Source organism: Ipomoea nil, unplaced genomic scaffold (assembly GCF_001879475.1).
Source record: "Ipomoea nil cultivar Tokyo-kokei standard unplaced genomic scaffold, Asagao_1.1 scaffold1262, whole genome shotgun sequence".
NCBI classification, from domain to species: Eukaryota; Viridiplantae; Streptophyta; class Magnoliopsida; order Solanales; family Convolvulaceae; genus Ipomoea; species Ipomoea nil.
The window spans coordinates 1,982,824-1,989,649 of NW_017617690.1; positions in this window are offsets into that span (position 1 = coordinate 1,982,824).

A 6,826-nucleotide genomic window follows, 5' to 3' on the forward strand; every position below is an offset into this window, starting at 1 on the left:
ACAAACACACTCCAAATCAAGCATATAATTGGGATCCAACAATCATACACAAATTTCTCAACAAACTCATTTCACACAACAACCCTAGATCACCCAAATAATCCCCTTTATGCAATACAACTCAAATAGGCATCAATAGCAAGAAATCAAACCAAATCCTAGTCCCAAAACACTTAGCTACTCATAATATAACAATAGATACACAATATTAAAAGAGAAATTGAAAGCATAGATGAAAAGTAAAGTGGAGATGAATAAGAAAACTTCTCTATTGAAGCCTTGAAATCCAAGATTTGTAATGTTCTTGAGCTTGGAAATGGAAAGGAAACACAAATCTACAGTAATCTAAGCTATTCTAAACTAACCCTAACTAGAGAAATGAAAGGGAAATGAAAGATGTAATGAAAGATATGTTTTGGGGTGGAAAAATCCCCTTAAAAGGGTAAAAAACGGGCTGCAAAAAGTTACAGAGGGCTGGCCACGGGTGTGGCCACGGGCGTGGCTTCACTCGTGGCCAGAAATGCAGGGCACACTGCCCAGTGGCACGGGTGTGGCCACGGCCATGGCCATGGCCAGACCCGTGGCCACAGGCAGTGTGCACTTCCTGTGCACTAAGGTCGTCTTCTAGGCCAGTTTTCACCCTCAAAATCTTAGAATTAGCGTTTGTGGTCTTCATCAAAGTTGTAGCTCTTCAAGTTAGCTTTCCAATGACATAAAAAACACTTAATGTGGACACTCCTACGCAGAGATATGGCCAAAATACGGAGACTGCGCCAATCTGGGCGAGAAATGCTACCTTACTATCTTTTGCTTTGAATTTGCATTGAATTGCCTATACCATCAAGACTACTAAGACACAAATATTTGGCACATGAAAGAGTGTTGTTCAATCTTCTTTTCTTCATTTTGCCTCACAAAAATATCCTCATGCTATGATGACTTGAAATCTTGATCAAATAACTCAATGTTTGGCTCAAAACATCATTTTCTTGTCAAGTCACCTAAGCAAAAACAATCATTCCATAAGTGGTAATATAATGATTAACCAGTAAAAATACCAAAATGTGCAAGGAAAAAACATTAGTTTTAGACATTCATAATGATAGAATGGTTTTGTGATGCAAACTAGGTGAATGACATTGAGGATTTCAGTTCAACAAGTGGATACCTGTTCCTCATGTGTGGGGCAGCTGTATCGTGGAAATCAACGAAACAGTCATGCATTGCTAGGTCGACTATGGAAGCAGAGTTCATAGTGCTTTATCTAGCCAGCCAAGAGGCTGAGTGGCTTAGAAATTTATTGGTAGACATGCCATTGTGGGGGTGTCCAACACCTACCGTGCCCATACACTGTGATCCACAAACCGCCATTTGTGTGGCAAATGGTTAAAGATTGATCACAATAGAGTTTGTGAGGTTTGAGAAATGCTCTGACGAAAGGTCTAAACTAAACCATCCTTGAAAGGGTCAAGGGAGATGGGGTTAAGACCAGTGAGGTAAGACGTTCATGACGGATACCACTTCTGTGGTCAAACGAAATCATTGGTCTGTAATAAGATAGACTTGACAGAGTTAAAAGTCTATATTGAAATAGACTTGACAGACATAAAAAGTCTACAATACGATTAGACTTGTCAGAGTTAAGAGTCCATATTGAGATAGACTCTAACAGGGTAGAAGTCTATGTTGAAATAGACATAACGCACTTGAATACTAAGGGTATTCATAATAAGTCAAAGAGTTTGACTTTAATAGAACCTGCAACTTATAGTTGATGTGCGCATTGAGTTCAAAATTTATCTAACCGATGAGTTCAAGATTTATATCACTCTCGGGAAGAAAATTACTCAGTATCACTACGTGTTAGTTCAAGTTCTCAAACACTGACATTAAGATCAACTCGTTTGTATTGCTCAGACATTATTTTTTTTCTAGCCTTCTTTAAGAATGTATGGGGGATGTTGGGAAATCATTCTATAAAGAAAGGATTGTCCACAATATTACTTGGCCATAAATTTTTAGGGAGGATGTTAATAAACTCCCACCTTTTTCTCTTATGATTGTGGCTATCATCCTTTTTAATATTTGTGATTTCCTAATAATTAGTTTAATTGTGGCTAATATCTAGAGGTTAGTTGGAACCATCTAGTATATAAACTCCATTACATTTCAATGAAGACACCAGAAACCTTCTTCCTCTCCTTTGTTTGCTTCCCTAAATCTGAGCAATAGTTAGGTTCGGCCGCGTTTAAGCTGGTGCAAGCTTAGCGTGGTTATTTTGTGTTGCCAGTTGAAAGCGTACCGGTTTATCTCAACTGCACCTTTACCGGGAAAATAACGCTTTTAAGGTAGTGTTATATAACATGGCACAAACTCTCTTACAGTTATACACCCCTATTTATCCTTGTTTCACAAAAGGTTACCAGCCTCCACGTTGACGTTGCTTAAATTCCCCAACAGCCCAAACTCAAGTGGAGACTGGTGCTCACCATCAGGACCCTCCTGAAACTGACCCGTGATGGACCAATCAGTTGAGGGAAGAGATCTCACGAGCGACATGCTAGTTGATGGCAACTTTACGCCATCTTCTCCAGTTGCCAGTGTCTTGTAGTGCTCTTCTGTGGTTGCCATTTTTCGTTCGTTTTTATGAAGATTTTAAGTTGGAACTGTCAGGGGGGCTCCTCAAGAAGTTTTAGACGTGATCTCCTCTAAATTTCCAAAGACAAAAAACCTGATCTAGTGGGACTCATGGAACCTCGGATCGCAGGTAATTCTACTCAGGGAAGACGCTAGTAACAAGGACAACTTCCACACCCACAGATGTGCGAGTATGAGGGAGTGGGTCTTTAAGGAAGGACTTATCGATCTAGGCTTTACGGGGGCTAGGTTCACTTAGACAAGAGGGAGAGATACCACTACCTTTACCGGTGCTAGATTGGATCGAGCCCTCTACAATACGGACTGACTGTCACAATTCCCTGGAACTGTGGTGTCACATATGGCGAGAATTTCCTCGGATCATTCCCCACTTATCTTTGAAACTGTTAATGAAAATATGAGAGGTAATGGATTCTCCTTCCAGTTCCATGTTGCCTGGACAAGACACCCAGACTTCTGGAGATTTGTGAAAGACAATTGGGATGAGAATAAGGCCATGAATGATAACCTGATTACCATGAAGGAAAAATTCATTGTCTGGAGCAAAAAGGAGTTTAGCAGCATTGAGAAAAGAAAGAGACGGTTGACCGCTAGAATTGAAGGAATTAAAAGAAGTATGAATGGTCATCCTAATAACGGACTCATCAAGCTCGAAAGAAAGCTCCGCAGGGAATTTAAAGAAACCTTGCATCAAGAAGAGTTGAAGTAGTTTCAAAAATCTAGAGAAAAATGAATATAATCAAGATTCAAGAGATAGAAATACCAGGTTCTAACACGTAGCAACCATGGTTCGACGGACTAGAAATAAAATTTGTGGGCTTAAAGATAATAACGATGCTTGGGTCTGGGGCAGGGACCAAATCGAGGCTATGATTCAGGATTACTATAAGAATCTTTTTGCTTTGGATGAGTAGTGTGACCCTTCGAAGGCCATCATAGGAGCCTTCCCAAGAATAGAAGACGGACAACGGGAAACCATGAATAGGATGGTCCTGAAGGATGAGGTGAAGGAAGCTCCATGTCGATGTCGCTGATCAAAGTGCCTGGCCGGGATGGTATCCATGCTATGTTCTTTCAAAAGGCATGGGACGTAGTGGGAGAAAAGGCAAACTATGATGTGCATCCGTGTGCACCATACATATGCAAAAATGACGTCGTTTTGACTAAAAACGCACGTCCAACTTAAAAAAAAAATCAGTTTCGATTCCCGTCAACAACATTATGTTGTGCATAATTTCTTGAATGTATAGTTATGAAATTATGGATGTATAGTTATGCAATTCTGAATTTATAGTTATGAAATTATGGATGTGTAGTTATGCAATTCTGAATGTATAGTTATGAAGTTATGCAATTCTGAATTTATAGTTATGAAGTTATGAATGTGTAGTTATGCAATTATGGATGTATAGTAATGAAGTTATGGATGTGTAGTTATGCAATTCTGGATGTATAGTTATGCAATTCTGGATGTATAGTTATGAAATTATGGATGTGTAGTTATGCAATTCTGAATTTTGTTTTTTAAGTCGACGTCAAAATGACATCGTTTTTGCATCCATGTACACCATGCATGGTGCACACGGATGCACAACATAACGACTCGGAGAAAGCGCTTACAAGCTTGTGAATGATTTCCTTAGCTATGATATTTTACCGGATGGCCTGAATGATACTAATCTTGTTCTCATCCCCAAAGTCCAAAACCCTGGCCTGAATGATACTAATCTTGTTCTCATCCCCAAAGTCCAAAACCCTGAGAGGGCCACACGCAAATGCGCCCCATAAGTCTATTACCAAATATATTTAGATTGTGTGTGAATTTGTGGGTCCATGCTATTGATGCACAATCGTTATGCTTTGGACCCGTGTCCAGCATGCATTATGGACACGATAACGGTTCCGTTAGTGGCACCGTTATCTTTCACCATTTAAAAAAAAAAAACAAAATCAGATCGCTTCGTTATAGGAGTATATGTTCATAACTTTATCACTATATGTTCATAATTGTAAGTTCATAATGTCAGAGCTCTGTGTTCATAATTTCATAACTGTATATTCATACTTCTATAACTGTACATTCATAATTCCATAACTGTACATTCATAATTTCATAAATGTACATTCATAATTCAATAACTGTAAATTCATAATTTTCGAAGCTCTATGTTCACAATTTTAGAGCTTTATGTTCATAATTTTATCACTATATGTTCATAATGTAAGTTCATAATGTCAGAGCTTTGTGTTCATAATTCCATAACTGCACATTCATAATTCTATAACTGTACATTCATAATTCTCTAACTGTACATTCATAATTCCATAACTGTACATTCATAATTTTCGAAGCTCTATGTTCATAATTTTATCACTATATGTTCATAATTGTAAATTCATAATGTCAGAGCTATGTGTTCATAATTCCATAACTTACATTCATAATTCCATAACTGTACATTCATAATTCCATAACTGTACATTTATAATGTCACAAATGAATAACGGCGTTAAGGGCGAGACAAAATCAATTTTTTTTAACTGAATGCCGTGTTTCCCCCTGAAAACGACGTCGTTTTGGACTTGTGTCCACAATGCATTATGGACACAAGTCCACAGCATAATTTGCGATTGATGCATGCTTTACTATTCTACGCCATTGTCCCAAAAAAAAAAAAAAAAATCTCTTAACACACAAATCTATTAAAATGAAATCAAATTTTATATATAAAAATGTTTCAAATGGATCACTAACTTATACTTTTTGTGTAACTAAGCCACTAAACTTTTTTTTTTGAATGCGCCACTGAACTTAAAATATGTGTAATTAATTAAATGATTAAACAAGCAGAATATGTATAATTGAAACATTTTTTAAGCGAAAATGACCAAATGCATCCATATATGAACTATATACGAGAAGTCATTCAATTAGAGTCATAAATTTGTAATTTTCGCACATTCAAGCCTAATAATCGATTAATTAACTAACCGTAATAGTCGATAACATCGTACATGACAAATGATGTGTCATTTTAAAAATAAAATAATAATATTAAATTAAAAAAAAAAAAAAACAAAAAACAAAACAGAGATAGTACACTAGCATATTCTTCTTCAATTCCCTCCTTCGTTTCTACTCTAGAGACGAAGAAGGGAAGAAGAAAATGGCAGGCCATGGCCATTGGCGCCATCTCTATTCGCCCCCCCCCCCCCCCCCCCCCCCCCCCCTCCCCCCGTCTCCAAATCTGGAGATGAAAAGGGTCTTTCATCTTGTTTCTTTGGTGACTAATTAGCGGTGCTAATACAATGTCATATTAATTAGAAATGAAAGATACACTTATCTTATAACTTAATAATTAAAATTATAATTTTTATTATTAAAATGTAAAACCAATTCTTGTGATTTAAAAAAATATATTGTTTTTCTCATTAATTTATCTTATAATGTTTAGCTCCTGATATGCAATAAAAGTGTGTATATATATTCATTGCCTACATAAATAAACGCTAATTATGACTACATGAATAAGTCAACAATAATTCAAATAAATAGAAAAAGTCAAAGCAGTCAAATAAATAGTAATGCCACTATAAGATGTGGATATTATATGAAGTATATTTAAGAGAAAATGTCGGAGATCAACCAAGGAGATGATCGGAGAAAGCAGAGAGGGATTGAGACGAGAGAGAAGTGATAACTGTTTCCATTAAGTTGGTTAGCCGAATACAAGAAGAGCAAATATACAAGGGAAAAAGGGCGGCAAAAGCCGTTGGAACTGCCAAGATGATCCAATGACTAGAAGGCCCTCAACTAACTCTCATTCTCCCCTTTTACACCATGCTCTAATACCCCCCCCCCCCCCCCCCCCCCCCCCCCGTAAGCTGGAGTGTGCACATTTTGCACGCCCAGCTTAGATACATAGTTCTGGAACATCTGAGAGCCAAGAGGCTTAGTGAAACCATCGGCCACTTGATTGGCGGAGGATACGGGCAGGAGCTTAATGAGGCCTTGGTTAAGTTTTTCCCGAACGATGTGGCAGTCGATGTCAATATGTTTGGTGCGTTCGTGAAAGACGTGATTCTCCGCTATGGCTATAGCGGATTTGCTGTCGCAGAATAAGGTGGCTGGTTTGTTCAACTGTATTTACAAGTCTTGTAAGAGATA